The following is a 25577-nucleotide window of genomic DNA, read 5'->3' on the forward strand; positions in this document are numbered from 1 at the left end:
TTCCACCGTCCCCCCTTCCAGAGTGTTCCCTGAGCCTTAGGTGTGGGAGTAGTGTAGCTGTGTCCACTGGGACTGGGATCCACAACTCTGCATTTTCATTGCATTGGTTGTGGGTTTCTATAATGGTCTTCTTCTGTTGCAAAAATAAGTTTTCTTGATGAGGCGTGAAGACTTCACTTATCTATGGATGTAAGGACGGTAGTTGGGCTTAATAAAGTAGTGGTTGTAGGTTCTTCTCCAACACCCCTGACTTCACTAGCCCTTAGAGGCTGAGTGAGTTTCCCAGTACTATGCATGTTGTTGTTGTTGTTTTTAACTGTTGTTAACCATGTCTTTTAAAAAAGACATTTATTTAGTGAGGGGGGGGAGGGATGAGGGGCCGGAGCGAGCAGGGGCCCGGAGCAAGAGGAAGAAGAGAAGAGGGGAAAAAAGGCATGTATTTATTATATCTGAGTACACTGTCATTGTCTTCAGACACACCAGAAGAGGGCTGTGAGCCACTATGTGGTTCCTGAGAATTGAACTCAGTACCTCTGGAAGAGCAGTCAGTGCTCTTAACTGCTGTGTCATCTCTCCAGCCTGTTGAGCAGGTCTTAAGTCCAATTATAGAGTTGCTGGTTACCACCAAGATACATGTACCTTAGAGTTATCATGGGTTGTTGTGATTCATGTGAGTCCTAGCTGGGTAGGACTGTTGGTTGCTTCCCTCCTTTGGAAGCTTGCATGGCACCTACTTGTACTATGAAGCTAGTGTTCAGGTCAGTTCCAGCTCAGGAACTTCTGAAGCTCTGTATCTGAAGTTGCATGGTATCTTCAGCAATAGGGACTTAGCTTCCACTTCTGAGGGATAGCCAAGGGTGATAGCTATAGGTGATATAAGGAATCGTACTATCAACCATCTATCTTTTAAAAAGACTATAATATGTCTAATTCTATGTATAAATCTACATACATAATTTAAATGAAATTTTCTCATCTGGGTTGACAATGTGCCTTCCAGGAGCCAAAGACCACCTAATAAACCCCCCAATACCAGGCATAAGAAGCTTCCTTTTGAGTTGTTGATTAGACTGTCCAAGAGACTCCCTAAATATCTTATTTTTGAAATGGGGTCTCTTGCTGAACCTGTAGCTCGTTGATTTTGCTAGACTTGTTGGTCAACAACTCCCAGATATTCTCCTGTTTCTGCATTCACCAGCAGTGGGATTACAGTTGGGTTCCACAACTCTTTGCGTTTCTTTCATGGGTGCTTGGGATCCAAATTCAGGTTATTATGCTTGCAGGTGCTTTGCCAGTTGAGTGTCTCCCTGTCCCCTGAGGCATCTTTTATAGGATCATTAATTTCATTGATGAGGGTCCCACCCTCAGGGTCCGATCACTTCACAAAGATCCAACATCACCTTAGGGATTCGGATTTCAATGTTATCCATTCCAGCTATCCCTTAGGTACCACTGAATAGTGTGAACATCTTGCTTGGCTAGAGCTGTTGCTGGTTGTGGACATGGTGGGTACACCAAAATCCCTTCTGTAGGTTGGGTGCCATATGGAGACCCCATGTAGAAGACAGCTTTGAGCTGAGTGGTTTATGATGGCAGTTTGTTAACAAAGGATGTAAAGTATCTTGTTTTAACCATTCCAATGTTCTATGATGATAACTGGTTTCCCTTTTGTTTTGGGGGAAATAGGGTCTTACTGTGAACCAGGCTGGCCCGAAATTTATAGTCTTTCTCAACCTTCCCAGTGCTGGGGTTATAGGGATCTGCCACCATGCCTGGCTATTACTATGGTTTCTAACCATAGGCTGGCACAGAGCTGTCTCCATAGGAACATCCTTTATGAATGTGTGCAGAAGTGCCCTGTGGGCTGGCCTGGCCTTAGACTTCCCTGACTTCATTCTCAGGTTCTGGTGTCAAGGGGAAGTGAGTCACCCTTGATAGAATGATCTGGAAATACTAATAATTTAGCAAACTAGAATAGTTGAAAATGCAAAGGCTCCATAGGAAATTGCAGCTGCCATTGTAGACACGAAAGTCCTCATGCAGCTCACACAGAGAGGTCAGGGTGGAAAGAATAGGTCAGGGGCAACGAGGCTGCAACTGTGTGCTGACCTTGCACTTTGCAGACCTGATGTCCAGAGCCTAGACCAGTGTGATATAGCTCAGGGCACAGTCAGAGGCTTGCACTATGGAGTCCATGGCCTTTAAGAAGGACTACTGTGTGGTATTCTCAGGTGTGAGCTCTACTAACAGATGCAGGGTGGGGACCTTGGGATCCTGGCGATAGCCTGGGCGACAGACAGCACACAGAAGAGTGTACACAGCAGAAGAAGGCTCAGCTGGAAATGGAACCTGCTTGAGGTGTACAAGTCATGAAGAGACTTGTAAGTTGCAGCTAGTTCCAAAACATGGCAGGTGGGAATCCCTGCAGGCTGTTTACCAGAAGGTAATTGGATTCTGACCTACAGGCAAGGCCAGTAATGACCATCTCAAGAGAGATCTCTAGGAGTGAAGACAATTAAGGCTCTGTCGGGGAAGGGCGGGACCAGAGGGGCCTAGTCGACTGGTCTGAGAATGTTGGCCAGTGGGAGCCTAGCTAAGCCACTGACTCACAGGAAGAGGGCTTCAGCCGGAGATTTCATCCTGATTCTATTGCTTTCACTCTCAGGGGCCCTGTGTGATGGCTTCCTCCAATTTCCTCATCTGTAAACTGGCTATCTATGGTATTGGCATAGCCATCATGAGAAGTCATATATAACACAGAAGTGCTCTCTGCCCTTGGGGATGGCTTTCATTAGTATTAGGATGTCCCCAGTTTGCCCCAGGGGTGTCCTTTTGCACCTGGAATCACTGTGAGTGGGGTTCACACTCAGAACCACCATTGTCTGATTGTAGGTGGCACTGCGTGGCCTCAGTGCTCACCTCATTCCTGGGGCAGCTGAGTGCTCTGAGTCAGGACTTGATGTTCAGCTTAATCACGGTGTTTCTGGAGACAACTCTGGCTTGGTCCCCGTTTTCTTTGATCCTTGTTTATTTTTTTATAGCATTTAGCCCCAGAATTGCTTCCAGCCCTCCTTGAAATAGGCAGATGTACATTTGTACCACAGAAATACATTCACCACAGCATACTGACTCAATATACAGAAGTGTGTCGTCTGCCTGGATCCTGCTACTCTGAGGTATAAGGAGAGGCAGTAAAATGTCTGTCTTCAATGGGTGAGGATGCAGAACATCCCCAGCTCCACAGCAGAAAAACGCAGGTAGTGTGTGTGTATGTGTGTGTGTGTTGTGTGTCTGTCTGTCTGTGTGTCTGTGTGTATCTGTGTGTCTGTCTGTGTGTCAGTGTGTATCTGTGTGTGTGTGTCTGTCTGTCTGTCTGTCTGTATCTGTGTCTGTGTGTGCACGTGTGTGTGCTTGTGTGTGTTTTCTGCAGTTCTGAGTATCAAAGCTTCAGCCTTGTGCATTCTGTGCAAGCTTTCTGCCACTGAACTCTGTTCCCAGCCTTAGCCCAGTAATGCCCCTGTAGTATGCCTGGCACCATGCTAGGTCCTTAGTAGATACACGACTGCTTCTAGAGACGTATATTGCAGTAGTGGAATCATAGAATTCTGGGAAGTTGATCCTGTGAGCTCTGCTAATGTGTGGGAACACCATGGACCCTATGCTTTTGATTTGGGCTTCTGGGATGGCCCTGGGAGCAGTCTGCAGAGGAAGGAGCTGAAAACTCAGGTAGCAGGGGCTAACTAGGGGTGTAGGACTGACTGCCTGGGCAATCAATCTGCAACACTATGGGACCACATGAGGGACACACAAAAGTGGAGTCCCTAGGACATCTTCCTTGTCTACAAGCTCTCCAGCACATGCTTCCTACTCATCTCATGAGGCAACACTAAGCACAGCTATCCCAACCTGCTGACTTCTGCAACAAGTGTTTATTTCTCAGTCTATGAGTCAAATGAGGTTTCACTGATCTAGGCTGTTTACTGTGAGCTGTGGTTGGTTTCGCATTGTGAATGGTTTCAAAGTTGAACCCATGTGTCTCTCATCCCACTTGGACCAGTGACCACACAAGGCTTATTTGACTTGGGGTGACATGGACTGGAGTGCAAGGAGCTAGCTCAGTCATAAAGTAAGTCAGGCCTTCCCCCAGCCCCATCAGATTCATGAGGATTCCATTGGCCAAACAAGTCACATGGTCAGACCTGAACTCAGAGGAGCAGGGAAATACATTTTCCCCAGAAGACCACAACGGGACATGGCTATTTAGTATTGTTTCAGTCATTCATTGCCAAGTAAACATTTATTGAATGTCTCCAATATACCAGGCTCTGTTCTACCAGGGAGAGCTGGTACTTGTCTTCTGGAGCTTAGATTTGAATGATGGAAATAATGGAGAACACCCCGACAGCTACCTTGACCGCTTAGCTACATTTGTGATAATCACTACAAAAGAGGATTACAGAGTGCAAGACTACAGGTGTCAATGAGCCTGACCTTGTCCAGGGAAGAATGGATGGCTGAGAGCTCAATGGACACATTAAAGTTCCTTAATAAGGGGGCTGGAGAGATGGCACAGCGGTTAAGAGCACTGACTGCTCTTCCAGAGGTCCTGAGTTCAATTCCCAGCATCTACATGGTGGCTCATAACCAACTGTAATGGGATCTGATGCCTTCTTCTGGTGTGTCTGAAGACAGCTACAGAGTGCTCATATAAATAAAATAAAATCATTAAAGGGAAAGAAAGAAAAGAAAGCACCAGTGGGTGTTTTTTGTTTTGTTTCATTTTGTTTTTGTTTGTTTTTACATTTCTTAATAATTAGGCAGGAAAGATAGAGCTGAGGCAGGAGGGTTACAGGTGCAAGGTTAGCCTGGGCTACATAGTGAGACCCTGTGATATAATAATAAAAAAAGGAAATTAGGCAAGTAACCCTTATTAGGAAGTTTATGTGGGACTAACAAGACAGCTGAGAGGGTATAGTCATTTGCCACCAAGCCAGATAGCCTGAGTTCACCCCTCAGAATGCACATGGCAGAGGGAAAGAACCAATTTTCATAAGTTATTCTCTGAGCTCCACTTGTGTACCATAGTGTCCATGTGTGTATGCATACATGTAAATTAACAAATGTTTTCAAAACAAAAGCACAGGAAAGGCTTACCAAGCTTGGTGCTAGCCACGGAGGGAGAAAGCAGTGGCAGTCACCTTGCTGATGGAGACTGTCCATCAAGAGTCTTACATCCTAAAAAGCTGTCCTTCAGAAGGGGTCAGAGAGGTGGCTCCGTGGTTAGGGGCACCGACTGATCTTCCAAAGAACCCGGTTCTAGTCCCAGACCCACGTGGTGACTTACAATCAAGTAACTCTGGGTCCAGAGGATCTGACGCCTTCTTCTGGCCTCTGCTGGCACCACATATGGTACACAGACATGCGTGGAGGCAGAGTACCCATACACATGAGATAAAAAATATAAATAAAGAAAATGAAAAAGAAATAAAACATTTCAGATAAGTTATTTAAAAAAAAAAAAAAAAAAAAAAAAAGAGGGCTGGAGAGCTGGCTCAGGGGTTAAGAGCACTGACTACTCTTCCAGAGGTACTGAGTTCAATTCCCAGCAACCACATGGTAGCTCACAACCATCTGTAACGGGGTTTGATGCCCTCTTCTGGTGTGTCTGAAGACAGCTACAGTGTGCTCAAATAAATAAAAATAAAAATCTTTTAAAAAAAATGTAAAAAAAAAAAAAAGAATTTGCAGGGTGGGGGTGGCACACACCTTTATGCTTTTAATCTCAGTACTCAGGAAGCAGAAACAGGCAGATCTCTATTGAGTTCGAGGCCAGCCTGGTCTACAGAGAAAGTTCTAGGATAGTCAAGGCTACACAGAGAAGCCCTATCTTTTAAAACAACAACAACAACAAAAAAGGGGGGTGGAAATTTGTCATTAGCAGACATTCTAAGAAATTTTATATGAATCCTAGGACTACACTGTAGAAGATGCTACCGAGTGACTCAGGCCCACAGGAGAAAATAAAGAACGCCTTGCAGGGCATAAGTACGCTTTGTTTATAATTCTTCTGATTAGTAAGACTACTGTATAAAGAAGTAATTATTAAACTGCTAATAGGCTTATGCCATATAAAGATGATTTACATGGCAGTAATGGGCCAGAGAGGAGAGGAGGGAAGACAGTTGAGTCACCTTTCGCTTAGCAGGCACAGGCTCTGAGACATCCATAGCTTAACAGTTTATCACTGTGCAGACATCATAGAGTGGACACAATTGAGATGGCTACACTCTTTCTAGGGGATACAGTTTTAGGGGACCACTGCTGTGTGTGGTCCTTATCAACTGAAGCAACACTGTGGAACACACGACTGTGTAGCAGAGCAAAGCTTTTGTACTTTATTGAGACTAAGTCAGTGTTAATCTGAGCTTGGTGGTTTTAAATTAAAATATTAATTGAATGAGCTGGGGATGTGGCTCGGTGATAGAGAATTTGCCTAGCAACATGCACATCCCTGGGCTTGATCCCTACCAACACACACACACACACACAGAGAGAGAGAGAGAGAGAGAGAGAGAGAGAGAGAGTAATTAAACTTATAATCTGTAATTATAATCTCTGAAGTAACCAGTTAGAAATTAGCTTAAAATATAATAAAAGATTAATGATTAATGAAAATTTATGTTAAAAATATTACCACAAGGGACCCTGTTAGATGGCCACTGAGAAAAGCACTTGCCTCAAAGCCTGACCACCTCAGTTCAGCCTCCACTGGTAGAAGGAGAACAATTCCTGAGAGATGTCCTCTGCCCAACCTCCACATGCACACTATGGGAGCACACATCCCCGTGCCTATATGTACGTGCACACCCAGATACAGGAAATGTAAAAAGAGAGTGGAAATATCTATAAGATATCAGATAGAATCGACTTTAAGACAAAAACTGTGCCTGGGAACGCAGTTCAGTGGTGGGGTGCTTGCCTGGTCTGTGCACTGCCAGCACTGTGGTGGGTGGGACAAGGATGGTGAGTAGAGGGACGATGTCCTAGGAGGTGGGCGTGCTTGTGGTGCAAAGTTAACTCCCCAGAACCCATGCAAAGGCCGGGCATGGCCATGCCTGCCTTTAACCCCAGTGCCAGGTGGCTGAGAAAGGAGGATCTTGGGAGTTTACTGCCCTTACATTCTTGCCTAAATGGAGCTTCAGGCTCAGCAAGAGACCTTCAGCCTTAAGGGTACAAAGTGGAGAACAGAAGACGATACCTGATAGCCTCTTCCTGGGCTCTCCATGTATGCACAGAGATGTGTGCACACACACATTACACACACTGTGTTACCAAAATGAATAAGGTCGTTTAAGATGCTAAAAAGCCAATCATCAGGAAATAATAACAATTACAACTATGTATATTTACCCAGAAACAGACCCCCAAACTACAGAGAGCAAAATTAGCAGTAAGGATGGGAGAAATTGGGATTCAACAATGATAGTTGCAGACTTCCAGATCTTTTGCTTTATTTATTTCTAATTATTTATTTTAGTGTAATTTTGAGACAGGGTTTCACTAGGTAGCCCTTCACTGGCCTGGAACACTCTAGGTAGATCAGGTTGGACTCAAACTCACAGAGATCTGACCTCAGAGTGCTGGGATTAAAGTTGGGATTAGTTTTTTGGAGCAAGGTCTTGTTGTGTGGCACAGGGCGGCCTTGGGGTTGGAATCCAAGCCCTCATTTCTGGATTCAAGGTCTCCTTTGCAATGATGGATGCAAATGTAGACAGAGGCTCAATAAGGAAATAAAAGACTTGACATAAACCAATGAGGCTTAACAGATATCTATAAAGTACCTCATGCACCCCTTTCTCCCCCTAGGCTGGTAGCCAACAGCCCAAGGGGAGAAAGGGGACAGGCAGAGAGCAACAGATTGACCTCTGGAACCGGCTGTATTGAGATGGGGCTGCTTTATTGTTTTCAAGATAAGGTATCTAAGGGCTTTTTTAGGGGTACAGGTGGAAAGGGCTAATTGGTCATGGCATCAAGTGAGGAGAAAGGACAGATTGGTTCTAATACAGCACCTAATTAGCATAGGGGCAGTGGCCAGAGTGGGGCGTGTGTGCCGAGTTATATAGCCTTGCAGAGAGCTCTGTACAAGGGTACTTTTCAGTCAAGGCCAGCCACCTGTGCTCAGAGACACTCTCCAGACAGAAGCAGCAGAGACAGGGAGCCTGCTGAGAAAGGGAGTCCCCCATTTTGCACAAAGTCCAGAAAGCCATCCAGTCATGGGGGACGGCCACCCTAATTGTAAGGATCCCCAACACCACCCGACAGCAGCCGGTTCTTCATAAGTGTACATGAAGCATTGCACCAAGAGTGACTACATGTGAGACTGGAAAACGTGTCTCAATAAATTTAAAGGGATTGAACTCGTACAGAGTACGTTCTTTTAGCTGTACTGGAATGTAAGTTAGAGCTACAAAGCTACAGGAAACTGGAGAATTCACAGATATGTAGAAAGTAATTTCCTCCAAATACTAAAAGAACTCCCAAGTGAAATTAGAAAGTGCTTTGAGACAAATAAAAAAAAAGAAAGTGTAACATTTTAAAGCCTATGGAAGGCTGGAGAGATGGCTCAGCAGTTTAGAGTGCTGGCTCTTCCAGAGGACCAGGGTTCAGTTCCCTGCAGCCATGTCAGGCAACTCACAACTGCCTGTAACTCCAGCTCCAGGGCATCAGATGGCCTCCCTGGGCATCTACACACACACACACACACACACACACACACACAGAGAGAGAGAGAGAGAGAGAGAGAGAGAGAGAGAGAGAGAGAGAGAGAAAGAGAGAGAGAGAGAGAGAGAGAGAGAGAGAGAGAGAGAGAGAGAGAGAAAATGAAAACATCTTTAAGGATTACAGAATATATAGTTGTGGATGTCTATATTAAAAAAGAGGAACAGCCTCAGGTCAATAATCTTCTGCTGTAAGAAACCAGGAAAGGAGCAGAAATCTAAACCCAAAGCAAGCAAAGGAGAGAAGCCATAAAGATTAGGACAGGAAAAAAAAAACGAAAGAATAATAAAAAGGTCATGAATTGTATGACTCCGTTTATATGCAGCACCCAGAATATGCAAATCCACAAGACAGAAAGTAGATCAGCCTTTTCTAGGGGCTGAGAAGGGAGATTGGAGTGACTGCTAATGCTTTCTTTCTGGGGCACTGAAAATGTCCTGAAATCCAACACTGGAGATACAGCTCTGTGACTGTGCAGAAACCCACTGGGCTGTAGAGTTTACACAGGCAAGTTTTAGGATTTGTGAATTGTATTTCCATAATGGTGCTAAAAACAACATTTAACAGAGATAATTAGGTGAATGAGATTGTATCAGGGTCCCTGAAGGCCCAAGGAAGGAATATGACATTAAAGGACATGCAGAGGCCCCAGGTGTGTAGGAAAATTTTGTTTTTATACAAATAGCAATAGGAAGCTGCCAGGGCAATTTCAAGCCTGTGGCTGCATGCTAGGACCAGCCTTTTGGGAAGCTCATTGTGACAGTAGCCAGGATGACTGGCTACAGGGGTGCAGAGGAAGATCTGGGTAGGCAGCTGCAGCCCAAACACAAAGAACTGCATTTCAGGTTTGGTGTTCAAGGTCACCTTGCTAGCAGAGATAGACGTAGCAGCCAGCCTGGTGTACAAATCCTCTGCTCCCCCTAGTGCTGGTCTGAACACCCCCAGGTCATCTTCACTCTGGGTTGCAGGGGTGGCAGGGAACAGCATGTCATATGAAGCAGGCTTCTGGGTACCTGTGGCTGGCCCTGGCTGGTTACAAATGGTGACAACTGAACAAAAAGGATTCCAGACACTGGAACAAGTCTAAGCTGGGGTTACTCTGCCCACCCAGACCATGGAGGACTGAACGGAGGCATGCCTTCCAGAGGGGAAGCCAGGTGTCTGCTTCCTGTCTGCTTTGTCTCTGGATTGGCTCCTTTCTCTCTAGACCCCGCAGACCCTGTTTCTCATGGCTGAACATACGGCTCACTGTCAACCCGTCCCCCTCAGCCCCACACTTTTGCTGCAAGAGATCTAACCCAGGGCTTCATGCTCACTCTTATGTGCTGCTACTACTAAGCTGTATCCTAGCTCCCCAGTGTCACCCTATAGTTTCCCAGGTTATTAAGGGAGGGACTTAGATGTGCTAACTTGTCCTGGGTGTGTCCTGAGGGAGCTGGGTGGTCACAGTGTAAGGCCAGAGCTTCTGAGGCCATGCCTGGTGTTGGCTAGGCCATCAGACAGGATGCCAGATTACCTTATTGTAAAAGGTTCCCCCTTACTCCTACTTGATAAACTCAGCATTTCCCTTAGTCTTGCTCTGAGGAACTACACGAGGTTCTGTCACTTGGATCCATTTGCAGACACAACCTTTCCTCTCCCCTTCTCCTCTTTGTAGCCCTTTACTGTGCAGGTAAGATTCTAGGATGTCGAAAGTCTGACTACCTTTGCAAATTGTTAGTTACCCCAGAAAAGAAAGGCCTGGCCTGTGTCCTCCTGAAAATTTTATTGAGAAGGCCCACAGTCTGGTTATTGTCTCCTTTTTGCCTGCTGTTTGAAATGCAGAACCCTGGTGATCTTGGAATAAATAGACTTATACCTGGGGACTGAAGGATATAGGAGCTGTCTGTGAAGTCTGTGGGAGACTGTGTGAGGGACACCTGCCCACACTGCCTTGCTGCTTCCTGCCCTGGCTCATCCTCCTATTTCAGCTGGCCCACAAGGGCCACACGCTGTGGCACCCTTTCTGTGGGTACACCAGGGTCAGGGGGCTGCCAGGACCGAGCCCTTCATGCTGGGGGCCGACTCTCTGGTCCTGAGCCTCTTGATTGATCTTAGCTGGGGTTTCCTCTCTTGCTGGGAGAAGTAAAGCACAGGAGTTCTCCAATCTGCAGCTGCTCTCAGACATCAGAGGGGGGACAGGGGCAGTCTGAATGCAGACGCAGGTTGGGGGTTCTTTTCACTTAGCATTCCGGTAGCATTTATAAGGAGACTGCAGAGTTTGCTGTCTCATTATTCATGGCCCGATGCTGTTGTCTTTCTAGAATGTTGCCTCCAATACTAATTGTCAGCTCTGTGCACAGAGCTGGTGCAGACTCATAGCCACCAATCTCTGCATTTAATTTGCTGCTGCTGAGTGGAAGGGGTGGGGGCAGGCTGTGTTAGAGGGTTGATAAAACCTCAGAGTGGCTGGGCGGGGAGGGGTGGCTGTGTGGGTCGTTTCCCCGCTCCCAGTAGAGTAGCTGACACGCTCCTTGTGAATAGCCTGACCTCTGATTGCTGGTACCCTGTTCTTCCCAGGGCCCAACTGTACTCTGACATTTTCAGGCAAAGACGATGCCTTCTGTTTTGCTGTTTCTCCCATTATCCATCTATATATGTTTCTATCCACTCAGTGCTCCAGCACATTGCCTGTAAAAACTGAGAGTGCCCAGAGAATATATGCTTCTCCGTGTGTCATATATGAGACATACAAACATGTATTTATAAAAAGGTAAGATAAAGTTGGTGCTATGTACCAGACCTGTGTATAGATAATAGTATGTGCACAGATACATTTATATTATCTGTCTCTGTGAGCATATGTAATTAAATAAAAGCCCAGAAAAATAAGATCAGAAAAAAAATAGAGATTAACCAAATGTCAAAAGCAGTGGTGGGAGACTTAGAATACACACACACACACACACACACACACGTATATATTCACACACACATGTATATATTCGAGCCATAGAGTTCAGCATATTTTACTATGAGTCAGACTTTTAACTCTGATGGGTAATCAAGGCAGGAAGAAAATATCCGTGACATGGTTTGTGTGATCTGTAAGGAGAGAGACACCAGACACATTAGATCTGAAGGAAATCTCTCACTTGGCCCCTCAGTGAGGGGTGAAATGTGTGGCAGGAAACATGGAAAGCGTGTGGTATGCAGGTGCCACTGCTCTCCTCTGGCACCCACGGGCGACAGCACTAACTGACCATTCCCACTCTGAAACAAGGGCTGTGCCACCGTCCTAAGCATGACTCTCCAGGCAGACATTAGTGCTTACTTAGGATGTACATGAAACCCTGTAGCTGGTCTTCAGCTACATTGTGGGTTCTTTTTTTTTTTTTTGTTTTTTTTCGAGACAGGGTTTCTCTGTGTAGCCCTGGCTGTCCTGGAACTCACTCTGTAGACCAGGCTGGCCTCGAACTCAGAAATCCGCCTGCCTCTGCCTCCCAAGTGCTGGGATTAAAGGCGTGCGCCACCACTGCCCAGCTACGTTGTGGGTTCTTTCTTCCACCCTTCTCCACCTCTTTTCTTCCACCATTTCAACCCCCTAACACTAGCTAAGAGAGAAGAAAGGATAGGGAGGAAAGGAAAGAGATCCCTGAGTAAAGTCAGGGGCTGGGAAAGGGGGCAACTTTACCATTCGACTACTTCTTGCTAAGTAGGGATATCAAATTCCTTAGGGCAAGTTTGATCTTTGCCATAAGGACATCTAATTTCTTCTTGTTCCTTCTTCGTGAACAATTACTTAAACTGTAACCAACGACTAACCAACAACCCACCTTCTGGGGCCCTAGTATTTACATACCCTCTGAAAAGTCCCCAGAATTCCAAATGTCAATTACAGAAACTGTCTGCAGCTGGCAAAATCATGCCCCTTCCCCCAGAGCACGAGGCAAAGTGTAGTTGGCTGCTGTGGACAATCTGAGGCATCCCACACCTGGGATTAAAATGAAACCATATACTATCTCTGTTGTTTTTAAGGAGAAGAACCCAAAATTCCAAAATTGTCACCACAGAGCCTACTTGCTCTTCTAGTGTGAGCAATGGTGACAGAATCAGGTACTGATGAGCATGCTGAGTGGACAGCTGCCTGAAACTGCAGTAGGCGCCCTTTAGGATATAGTGGGGAATAGGGCCTAGGAGTAACAGAGGCCTTACCCCAGCAGAAGGCACAGCATCTTGACTCCCCTACACCCACTGGCCTGAGGAGCAACCCCACTGATGGCAGCCCTGCCACGCCAACCACTATTCCACTGACCCAGACTACCTCTCAGAAGAACATCGTACAGCCAAGTCACAGAATAACACTGCATGTGTAACACAAACGTGTGTTTGTAACATGCCTTCACCAAGGTTTCTTCTAATGCTTTTGTTTTACAATTGCCAGTTCCTGATGCCAACAGTGGCTGTTCTCCTCACTCCCCTCTTGGATCTTTTGTTTTCTTTTTACCTTCTCTCTCTCTCTCTCTCTCTCTCTCTCTCTCTCTCTCTCTCTCTCTCTCTCTCTCCCCTCCTTTCTTCATGACAGGTTCTCATGTAGCCCAGGCTGCCTTTGAACACCCTGTAGCAAAGAATGACCTTTGAACTCCGGATCCTCATGCTATCTCCCTGGTTCTGGGATTACAGGCATGCACCCCCACACATGGTTCTCGTGAGCTCTTGTGCATGTGCACGCCCATTTGTATGTATAAATGTGGGTACACGCATGCCATGGCATGCATGTGGAGCTCTGAGGGACAGCCTTGGGTATCAGACCTCACTCACCTTCTGCCTTGTTAGAAACAGGGTTTCTCTTGCCATTCCTCTTCTACCCCAGGCTAGAGTACCTTAGTGCAGCAGCAGGTTAGAGGACCTGTGAGCTTCCTGGGTTTGATGTTGAGTCCTGATTGTCTACTTGGCAGGATTTGGAATCACTGAGGAGACATACCTTCAGGCTCACCTGGGAGGAATTATTTAGATTTAGTCTCTGACCATGGTTATGAGATTAGTTTATATAAACTTACATAGATTATTAATCTATATAAATTTATATAGATTAGTTTAACTGAGGTGGGAAGAACCATCTAAATAGTGAATAACACTATTCTGTTGGCTTGGGTCCTAGACCTCATAAAGAGAGCAATGCTAACTGGGCGCTAGCCCTCATCTTTCTCAACTTCCTGACTGTAGATGCAATGTGACCAGCCACCTCAAGCTCTTGCCATCACTCCTCCACCATGATGTACGATATCCTTCAACTGTGAGCCAGAAGAAACCCTTCCTTTTGTAAGTTGCTTTTTGTCAGAATTTTAGTGCCCTGCTATTCTACTGTGGTAAGACGCCATGGCCAAAGCAACTTACGGAAGCAAGAGTTTATTGGGGCTTACAGTTTCAGAGGGTGAGTCTGTGACCATCATGGCTGGAAGCATGGCAGCAGGCAGGCAGGCATGGCCCTGGAGCAGTAGCTGAGAGATTATATCTTATCTGCAGGTAGGAGGTAGAGAGAGCTAATTTGGAATGTTGTGTGTTTTTGAACCCTCTGATCCATGCCCTCCCCCACCCGACCCCACCCCACCCCACCCCACCTCACCCCACCCCACCTCCACAACACACCATGTCCAATAAGGCCACGTCTCCTAATTCTTTTTGAACATTTTCCAAGCATCATCACATATATGAGCCTTTGGGGGCTGTTGTCATTCAAAGCATCACAAAAATTTCATTGTAGCATTAAGATAAGTAACTAAGATGTGTGTCGGGGGGTGGTAGTCCTCCTGTCCCTGCCTCCCATTTCTCCTTAGGGGCTTTGAACTTACATACAAAATGATTGCATTGTTGTATCTGACCTTTATGTGGGTTCTGGGGATTCAAACTCAGGTCCTCATGCTGGCATGGTAAGTGATTTTTACTTACTGAGCCATCTTCCCAGCCTTCTTTTGAGCTTTTTAAAGTCTGTAAGTTAGCAACTTCATTCCCTATGTGTATTAATTATCAAATTATTTCTATGTGAATTGCCATATATCATCTTTGCATCCTTCTTGCAAACTTGGCATTATCGTGGATTAAGCAATTTAGCATTTTCAGTTCTGTTTGGAGAGTGAGCAAGCAGTGATGGCAGGGCCCTGTGCTGGTGACTGTGCCTTTGGGGCTGGGAAGAGAATTCTACCTTTAGCAAAGCAAAGGCCAGGGCCTCTGCTGTCATTATGTGATGGACAACCATTCTGCCTGTCCAGCTTCCTTCTTCAGGTGTAAGTAATCATGTCATCCTCCTGGAGAAGATAAACTGTCCCCTGCTCCTTCCTCCTTAGGAAAGAACTGACAGGCACTTAAGCCAGTGTGATAAGTCAGGAACACTCAGGATCCTGTCAGCAAGCCTGCTTCTTTGTCATATCATTCTGGGTGCACTCTCTGGAAGACGAGAGGGTCAGAAGTGGATGACACAGTCTCAACGTACAACCTGGGAGATAGGCCAGGGTCTGGGATGAGCCTGGGACAGGATCTCTCCTGGGGATCATTGGAGACAAAGGGGTAATTTGAAGAGAGCAGGTCATACTCTCCAGCGAGCACAGAGAACGCACATGGATCTGGAGCTCTCTTTGGGCCCCATGGCTACAACAGAAGAGTAAAGTCAGCTGAAGAATGAACCCTGGAGACTGGAAGGAAGGCGAGCTCTGCCATGGTAGCTCTGAGCCGGCCTCGGAGGGCAGTGAGCTGCAGGAGCAGACAGCTCTCCCCAAAGCTCAATCGATTTAGCCCGTGTATGAGTTCTGCTGCCTTCTCAATTCTGCTGAGGTGATTATCTCAGAGTTCATGATCAGTCCCAAATAAGAGTTCAACTCAAGCTACCTAAAGCCAAAATGGCACTCTGAGTCTGGCAACCTGGGAGCTGTAAAAGTGGGTCAGGCCTGGCTGCACCCAGTGACTGACTATATCTTCAGGCATATTCACCTCCTTCTGTTGGCTTCCCTAAACATCATTTCCAGACTGGTTGCTTCTGAGAGGTGGCAAGATGGCCACAGGATTTTCCACGCCAGCACCATTGACACTGTTTCCCACACTGTCACCTATCCCCTGTTCACTTCCCATGGCAATCTCTACCCTCCCCCACTCACTTTCCATGTGGACACTACACATCAAGATGCTGTATGTCCCACAATAACAGTCACCACAGCTCACTGTCACAAAGGTCTACTTCCCAGTAACCCAGGGAAGACACACCTTGGCCTAAGTCACATGCACAGCCTTGAGCCAGCCACTCTCCAGGAAGTGGAGGAGGGTGATGGATATCTTAAGGTTCCCCAGTCATGTCCTCCCCTAAGGAGGAAAAAGCAGGGGACACTTTATCTTCTCCAGGAGGACAACGTGGTTACTTAAACCTGAAGAAAAAAGCTGGGCATGCAAGCCCTGGGAACTTCTCTCACCTCCTGCTTATGGGGCTTCACTGGGTTTTTGTTTTCCTCTTTTCATCTTAGAATTAGTTGCCTTTCTCTTGCTGCTGTAACAAATACCCAAGAAAGACAACTTAAAGAGGGGGATAGTTTATTTGTACCCATGGTTTCAGAGTTCAATGCACCATTTGGCCCCATGGATGTAGCATAGTGGCAGGGGAAGCACGTGACAAAAGCTTTCTTTAATTCTTTGGGGTGCAGAGGGGAAGGTAATGTAGGAAGGGTTCAGGACAAGATATAGCCCCCAGGACATAGCCTCTGTGAACTGCTTCCTCTAGTAAGGCCCCATCTCCCACTTTGCCATCTTTCTACAATGCCATCATATTTCTAATCTATGGAGGGATTAATCTGTCAGTAAGTCAGAACCCTCCTGATCTAAGCTTTCTGGAAAAGCCATCTCGGGTGCACCAGAGGGGGGAAGTGTGCCTTCCTAATCCTGCCTCGTAATCCACCGCTTGACAACTGAGACTGTCAACAATGTTGTCTAATTTTCTGTCTGAAAATGGAACTCGGGGGTCTCTGTGTACCAGGGAAAGGCTCTGCCAGGAACTACATCCCAGCCCCCTGAGATGCATTTTAAACTCTGGACTCTTCTTCAAGTGGTGTCTTATCTGGAAAGCTGAACTGGCTGGGTTGTTTCTTTGGTTTTTACTTTGTTTTATTTTTAAGACAAGGTCTCACTATGCAGCCTGAAAAACTCAGAGTGTATATCAGGCTTCAAACTCACACAAATCCGTCTGCTTCTGTCTCCCAAGTGCTGGAATTGGGCATGTACCACTGGATATGGCCCCGTGGTTGGGTTGGGAAGCTGCCCACTCCCTTCCCATCTTTCACAGAATCTTTGGATCATATCAGCATCCTTGGGTTCTGTCTTAGTTAGGGTTTCTATTGTAATGAAACACCATGACCCAAAAGCAGGTTGGTGAGGAAAGAGTTTATTCAGCTTACACTTCCACACTGTGTTGCATCACCAAAGGAAATCAGGACAGGAACTCAAACAGGGCAAGAACCTGGAAGCAGGAGCAGAGGCCATGGAAGGGAGCTGATCACTGGCTTGGTTATTATGGCTTGCTGAGTCTGCTTTCTTATAGGACCCAGAACCACCAGCCCAGGGATGGCACCACCTATCATAAGCTGGGCCCTCTCACATTGATCACCAATTGAAAAATATCTTACAGCTGGATCTCATGGAGACATTTCCTCAGCCAAGTCTCATAACTCCCTGATGACTCTAGATTGTGTCAAGTAGACACAAAGCCTGCCAGCATAGGCTCCTTGGAACCCCATTTGAGAAGCTCTGGATAGTTCTATCCATTGGTGTCTCTTCTTAAGATTTTTTTTTTTTAAATCTCCATGGGGATAAGGCTGCTGGAAAACATTTTCTTCCTTTACTAGATTGTCTGTTATGAAAAGGTCAGTAGTGAGCTCCTTGTCATCCTCTGGACTCAGACGTAGACATACAGCCTGACCACACTCTAGCTACACCACGCTCCGCTCCGGCTGCAGCAGGCTGCCTCGCTGCCCCTGTGCTGAACCAGCTGCTTTGGGGAGTCTGTTCTTCTACTGCACTGGTCAAATAATCAGGGTCTCAGTTTACCTTCTTCCCAAGAAGCCACAGCCAGAGGCTCCACTGCTGGCACTGGAGACTTTGGGAAGCTCTGTGACGCTCAAGGCTTGGACCCCACCAGGACTGATAATAACTTTTGAGAAATGTCTAGAATCTAAGCCCTTTCTAACAACAACAGACAGACAAGCCTTCAATACTGGCAGGTCACACATGTTTATAATTCTAATCACTTTGAAGGCTGAAACAATACGATCCTGAGTTCTAGGCCAGCCTGGGCTAGTCAACAAGCTCCTGTCTCAAGAAATGGCTAAGTTCTGCAATTTGTATGTATCTGGACTGAAAACACATCCCCCAGGGGATGTAAGCCGTCCCTGAAGGTCCTGCCTTGAGTGGGAAACACCCTATAATTGTTTGTCAGCTGCTGCCACTGTAGGACTTGGTCTCCAGTACAATAGTGGTGGGGTGGCTTGGCCCAGCTTCCCTGCACTAGGGAGAGAGAATCCAGGCCTGGGTTTGGCTCCAGCTGGGCCTTGCAGGGCTGTTACTTATTGAGTTAAGTCAGAGTGGCTCAAATGTTGATGTGCAGCACCTGGGTCGCCCTTGGCAACCACCACACACAGGAGGCCCTCCTTTTGCTGGGGCTCCCTGTAACCCTCTCTCGGCTGGACCCATTGCTTCCTGGTAGGTGCTTCTGGTTCTCCTGGTACTAAGGACCCATGAAGTTATTTTTGTGCGTCGTGCCTGTCTAGTGCCTACAGGGGCTTTTCCAGTCTCTGCTGTGGGGAAGGGGTGTGCCAGGCTGGGAAAGTGTTTGGTAAATGGTTCATGGAGACTTGCCTGGCAGTAGAAAGGCAGTGAGCTGGAGGAGAGCCAGGAGCCTCCACCTCAGCCGCTGCCTTCTATCTGTATCTTCATACTCCAGTGGACAGGACGGATGTGAGGTCCTGGGTGGATGGCTTCTGAGTTTTGGTGGAAAGTTGAACAGCAGGTGGACCAAGGGCCAGACAGAGAAGGGGTGTAGCTGTGCAGCTGGCAATCCAGACTCCTCTGTTGGATGCATGCTTGTGATGGGCTGAGTTCTGTGTATGAGTAAGAGATAGGCTAAGATGTATATGTCTGGTGTTCACTTTTGAGGTCAGCTATCATAAAACAGAAAAAAAAAATCCTCAGATAACCACGAGACAGGGCCAAATACTAAGGGTAACAGAGATAAAAAGAAATAATCAAGGAAAAGCCATGTTTATTAGAATACGCCTAAGCTTGAGGTAGCAGGGAAATGGGCTGTTTGTTTGTTTTTTGAGATAGGGTTTCTCTGTGTAGCCCTAGCTGTTCTGGAACTCACTCTGTAGACCACGCTGACCTCAAACTCAGAAATCTGCCTGCCTCTGCCCAGCTGAGAGATGGGCTTTTAAGGCATTTTACCAAATCATTTGCTACTGTGGGCATTTTGTTTTGCCACGTTGAGATTTGAATCCAGGACCTTGTATTTTAATGTAATTAGAACCTCCCGATAGCCTTTTCTTTACACAAATGATGTAGTTTTTTACTTATGGTAGAGAAGAAAAAATTTCCTTTGAAAAACACTCAATTTTGAGTAAAATTGATTTAAAGGAAAATATGAAATGAAGAATAATATTGGACCCTCCGAGGCTTCTAGAACAAAGCAAAAAGCAAAGGGCCTATGGAATAGTGAGGTGAGCTGGGGAGGGGCAGGACCAATGAGGTGAAGCTGAAGTGGGAGGAAGGCTGGGTTCTTAGGTCCAGAGGTGGTCACAGATCTTGGTGTAGTCTATTTGAATTGTAATGGATACGACCCATAGGGACTGGAGGGTGAATTGACCTGGATTATAAAGTCTCTGGGTGTAGACTTTCCAGGAGGCATCAGGAGCCACTGAAAAAGTTTGAAGAGAAGACTGGTTCATGATCGTCCTTGAAGAGTCTTGTTATGATGGGTACCAGGACTTGGAATCAGGATGACCAAGCTGGGGTTTAAGGAAAAGTATTACTATAAGGTCAAAGTAGGGCCACATCCCCTCAGTTCATCTCCTGCTGACTCTGGCTTGCAGCCGGAGTATTGGACAGAGTCAGGTCTGAGGTGGATGAGACCAGCCTTGGTCTGTGGGTTACAAAGTATGCTGCCCATGGTTGCAGACCTGAGGCTGGAGGCTGTCTGGGATGGCCTGTTCTGGATGTCCTGGGAAAAGGATAGGGAAAGAGGGGCCCAGTGACAGCCCCTGGTGCCTCCAGGCCTAGCACAGAATGTTCTGGAATGCTGTGAGGGAAGTGGGTGGGGTGAGCTAAAGGAAGCTTTTCTGTGGCTAGACCAGGAAGTGTGCAGTTTCCTGCCTGGGTTTGGTTTGGACAGCCCTGGCTGGGAGCCTAGGGTCAGGATTTCATTCATCAGCAGGGCCTGTGTGCACCCAGGTCACCTTTTATCTCTGTTCCATTTCTTCCTCTCCATGTGAGGAGTCCCTCAGCTCAGGCACCAACTTTGCTTAAAAGCCCCGGGCATTCACCCTTTCCCTTGAGGGCCTTCTTTGTGTCAGGCAGCAAGGGGAGACCTGCCTAGTCCCGGTGATACAGTAGGTGGGCCGTAGAGATCCATTCTAATCCATCTGCCTGTGTTGTCCCTAGTAGCTAAACCATGGGCAAATCTTCAACCCGGGAACATAAATCATTCTGTTCCTCTGTGAAGGTGGGGGCTGCCGCCACTGCAGTCTGCAGGGCTGTGAGATGCAGGCGCTGTCTGTCCCAGGTGCAAACATTTTGGAGGGCTGATTTGACTGGTGCTGTAGGTAAAATGTAAGGGTGGTGTCAGCTTAAGGCTGGGCACTGCTTGGGTCCAACTGATTGGAAGATATTTCTGGGAGTGGATTCCTTAGGGTGGGAAAATCTCACCATCAGTACCATCATCATCATTTTTGGTTTTTTCTTTTTGTTGTTTTTGTTTTTTGTTTTCCAAGACAGGGTTTCTCTGTGTAGCCCTGGCTGTCCTGGAACTCACTCTGTAGACCAGGCTGGCCTCAAACTCAGAAATCCGCCTGCTTCTGCCTCCCAAGTGCTGGGATTAAAGGCGAGTGCCACCACTGCCCGATATTTTTGGTTTTTCAAGATAGAGTTTCATTGTGTAGTTCTGGTTGTCCTAGAACTTACTCTGTAGACCAGACTCAGAGATCCACCCACCTCTGCCATTGGAATGCTGGGATTAAAGGCATGTGCCACCTCCATTTGGCTGGAAAAGCATTATTTTAATTTTTTAAAAAATAGTTTCAGCATCTAAAGGTGTAGACACTCGCCTTTTGCGATGCTTGTGGTGGAGCTGGTCACTTGGCTTCCCTCCTTGACCTGGATGGTGAATAAAGAGTGCACAGTGGGCCACGTCCTCTCTTATGTGCAGCCTTACTTCTGGGGAAGCTTGAGAATCAGGGTAGCCTTGCTGTTTTCATAGCTCTCTGGAGCTCCTGCTCTGCCCAGAGTTGGTGCCAAGAGCCGGGTGAACTCAGGCTGGTACAGTCACTCCCCTGCCAACAGGTTTCCTTCATGCCTGCCAGTTTGGTTCTCTGTGTCCCTTTCTGGCTCACCAACAGGCTCCCCTCCCCAACACACACACACACACACCAGAAAGCTAGCCCACTGCCAAATGTCTAGCAGACTCCACTTCAAGGAAGTCCTCCTCCTTGTCTCCCTCCTCTTTCTCCCCCCCCCCTCCTCCTCCCCTGTAGATCCTGGGACTTCATCGGGGTAGAGTCTTCTGTCATTGTGCCTTCCCTGTGCCCTAGGCCACACAGCCCCAGCATTTATTCACATTATTATCTGGTTCATTCCAGATTCATCCCATGCTCCCTGGCACACATACTTGTGTTCAGAACAGACACAATAGAGGTGACCTTTCTTCCTGGGGACCTTGTGGAAATTAGCAAGTAAGCTAATACATCTTTTGTGTCCCCAGTGAGGATATGGTGGGGACTCGGGACATTAGAGAAGGACACAAAGCACTCCGTGTCTAGAGTGATGAGGGCCCCTTGCCCATCAACATAAAAGTTCTCAGAACGGGGTGACAGTGCAGAGATGTGTGTTGGAAGCAGACAAGACGCTTCCCACTGGGGAAGATTTTTTATTGTTTTGTGTGTGTGTGTGTGTGTGTTTGTTTGCAGTGGGTTTTTTTTGTTGTTTTGTTGTTTTTGTTTTTTTACCTGTGGAGCAGAAAAAAAAAGCATGTTTTTGATCAGCAAAGTTTAAAGTTAATTTGCTTTTTTAAGACAAGATTTCCCGTAGTCCAAGCTGGCCTGGAAGTTACTGGGTATCCCAAGCTGGCCCTGAACTGTCGCTCTTCATGTTTCTGCCTCATGACTGCTGGGATTACAGTCATATGCCACCATGCCCGACTGTATGGCACCTGCTGTGTTGTTAAACGTGGTCACTTAAAAAAAAAAAAAATGCTTCCAGAAATAGAGTGAGTTAAAGCGAAAGATACATTGGAGATGGTGTTCATCTTATTTTCCAAAAGCTCGGACAAAGCCACCCGGCCAGGAGAGGCTGAGGAGGAGTTACAAAACGTGTTCTAGCACTAACATTTCACAAGGGACTATTTTGAAGCTCCTGTCTGCTAGAGGGCATAAGGTGTAGATGCGTTTTGTAAGGGAAAAGGCAAGCGTTATTAGACCATCACCTGGCACACTGCGGCCTGGGCCTGTCCAGCAGAGCTACAGCACGCATCTCCTAAGGCTGGTTTACTGACAAGCTTCCTAGAAAAACCTTGTGCTAAAAGCAAGACAGGAGCCTGTAGGGTCTGATCCAGAACTAAGGCCTCCGACGGCATGGAAGGACTGTGAGTGTTCATGGAAAGAGGAGTATGTGACTCAGAAGCAGACTGTGGGTCCCTCCCAGCACAGGAACCAACCCCCTAGAAAGGACCATATGTAACATGGAGAGAAGCAGCTTGCTACTCTTCTCAAGGATGCTGTAGGATAAAGACTGAAGAAGAAAAACTAAAGACTTGGGGAATGATTCTCAAGTGGACTTCGAGAAGTGGGTTCACTGCAGGTGGCCCTCCCAAATAAGATGGAGGCGGAGACTGGCATGTGTGGGGCTGCAGTGATTGGCATGTGTGGGGCTGCAGTGATTGGCATCTGTGAGGCTGCAGTGATTGGCATGTGTGGGGCTGCAGTGATTGGCATGTGTGGGGCTGCAGTGATTGGCATGTGTGGGGCTGCAGTGATTGGCATGTGTGAGGCAGGGAGGAAAGAACCGCAGTGACCACTGCTGGCCGTGGATGAAGCAGCTGTCCTTAGTCTTTGCGGGCTCAGATGAAACACATGTGGGGATGTTCGACTGAAATGACATGCTGTTCACTTCCAGATGAAATCCTTGTTTATGTGTTGCTTAGAATTGAGCTCCCGGCCTTGAACATGCTAAGCAAATATTTTACCCTTGCCACATTTCCGGGGGGGGGGGGGCGGGGAGGCAAACTTTCTTTTGTTTGCAGAGCTGGGGATTGAACCCAGGGTTTTGGCCTGCCAGGCAAGTCCTCTTCACCCCCTTAACTTTCACTTAGAGCCAGGGTATCTTGAAGCTGCTCAGGCTGGCCTTGAACTTAATGCATAAGTCAGCCTCTGCCCATGGACTCTTTTTTCTTTTCTTTTCTTTTCTTTTTTCTTTTCTTTTCTTTTTTTTTTTTTAGTAGACAGGGTCTCTTTACATATAGCCCTGGCTATCCTAGAATCCACTATATAGACCAGGCTGGCCTAGAACTCACAGAGCTCCACCCACTCCAGCCTCCCAAGTGCTGGAATCACCAGTGTGTGCCAGCATTCCTGACAATAATTCTTTCAAACAAACTAGTCTTATCTGCGTTTATTTTAAGCTGAATCTCTTCCCACATCCTAGGTTTCTGTTTCTTCAGTTGCTTCTGTTCTGTGTTGGCTCCTCTTCTCTTCTGGGACAGTGTGTGCCTTTTCAGCGAGGTGGGCTCTCTATGATCCGGTGCTCACAGATGCTAGTCCCGCCTCCAGCTCTGCATTTTAGGGCTTTGTTCACCTGGAGATGCTGAGCCACAGCATCTGCATCCAGACCCTAAGGTTAAGCTGCTGCATTTGCAAGCATGGGAAGCAGACATTCAGTACTATCTGGGGGGCTACTGACCCTGTGTCCAGCTGGAGCACCCACTCCATGTTTCCTCTGGAATGGCCCGTGCTGCTTCTGTGGAGTGACATTTTTTGCTTGGTGGCTTGTGGGCTATGCATATTCTGAATGATCTGGGATTTTCACAGGTGTGCTTGAAGTGAACAGGGAAAGCTGAACCTCGTGACGAGCATGACTCATTTGTGGGGTTTTCAGGGGAAAACTAGGAGAACAATTTTCACAGGTGTCCTGCTTAGCTTTGTCAAGTTGACACAGATTAGAGTCATCTGGGAAGAGGAACCTCAGTTCAGAAAAAAAGTCCCATCTGGTGGCCCATAGGCAAGTCTGGGGGCGTTCAATAATGGATGGGGGCAGCCCAGGCTACCATGGGTGGGGCCACCCTGGGCTAGTGGTTCTGGGTGCTATGAGAATGCAGGCTGAGCAAGCCATGAGGAGCAAGCCAGTCAGCAGTACCCCTCTATGCCTGAGTCAGTTCCTGCCTCAGCTTCCCTCAGTGCACTAAAAGTGGGATATGCAAGCCCATAAGCCCTTTCATCCCCACATTGTTTTTGTCATGGTCCTTATTACAGTAATAGACACCAATCTAAGGCAGTGAGTGACCTCAGGCTTCACATGGGAGGAGTGTGGCAGTTAAGTGTGTTGTTTTGTGTTACTTCAAGGTAATGGGGGAAAAAAGCTAGAGTTATCAACAGCTGGAGTAATAATAAGCATATAATTAGTATACACTTATATAATATATATAGCATATATAGTATATAGTGCATACTAGTAGCAAATAAGTATATAATTCTATAGAGTGAAATGTATGGGTGTGCTCATTTGTGTAGGCATGTGTATATCTATGTGTGTCCACATATATGTGTGATTGATATGTATATGGAGAGACAGAGCCAAGTTTGATAGTCTGTTTCCTCTCTCTTTTCCCCCTCCTCCCTTTTATTCCCTCCCCCTCCTACTTTATCCCCCTCCCTCCCTCCTTTTTATTTTCCCCTCTTTCTTTCCTCCTCCTGCCCCAGGCGGGCCTCAAACTTACTATGGATGGATGACTCTAAACTTACAGTCTTCGTACCTCCACCCCCAACTCCCCAAGTGCTGGGATTACAGGAATGTTCTAACAGGCCAGGGTATGCAGTGCTGGGGCTCCGATGGGACAGGCTCTCTACCACATCCTCAGCCCCTGCTTTGTGTGTGTGTCTGTGAGTTCCGAGGTTGAACCCAGGGCCCGGCACACACTAACCGAATGCTCTATCACTGAGGCACGTAACTGTATTTTTAAAACTTTATAAACTTTATTTTAAAAAATTTATATAAAAAAATCCTTTACAATGAAAAAGTTGATAGCTAAAGAAAGCTAGTTGGTTACTTGTGTGTTATGCTCCCCGTTTGGGAGGAAGGATTTTGCAGTAGGAGTTTCTATGTTCCTGTTTTGTGCACAGTCGAATGATGGTTATTTATTGTCCAGTTAGGGAAATAAGAGGAAATCAGTACGGGGTGTAATGGTCCATGTTTCCCTTGGTGCCTTACCTCCAGAGTGGCTTGGAGGGATGAGGAGGTCTGATTTCCGGTCCCTGCACAGGAGATGCAATTGCAGGCATGCCTCAGCCAGTGTGGCCGGCTCCCCCTCCCGC

General features: G+C 46.8%; 1 protein-coding gene across 3 annotated transcripts in view; it reads left to right on the top strand.

The window, feature by feature from the left end:
* The window catches only part of Rph3al (rabphilin 3A like (without C2 domains)), a 143398-nt gene that overhangs the window by 12914 nt on the left and 104907 nt on the right, over window positions 1-25577 (top strand). For 2 of the 3 annotated variants that reach the window (XM_034505839.2, XM_034505838.2), the window contains exon 1: window positions 18335-18489. The exons of the other annotated variant lie outside the window; for it this stretch is intronic. The gene's annotated coding sequence lies outside the window, so the exon portion shown is untranslated. Of the gene's footprint in view, window positions 1-18334; window positions 18490-25577 lie in introns of those variants that run through there. 3 annotated transcript variants of the gene reach the window in all.

Source organism: Arvicanthis niloticus, chromosome 6 (genome assembly GCF_011762505.2).
Source record: "Arvicanthis niloticus isolate mArvNil1 chromosome 6, mArvNil1.pat.X, whole genome shotgun sequence".
Classification (NCBI taxonomy): Eukaryota; Metazoa; Chordata; class Mammalia; order Rodentia; family Muridae; genus Arvicanthis; species Arvicanthis niloticus.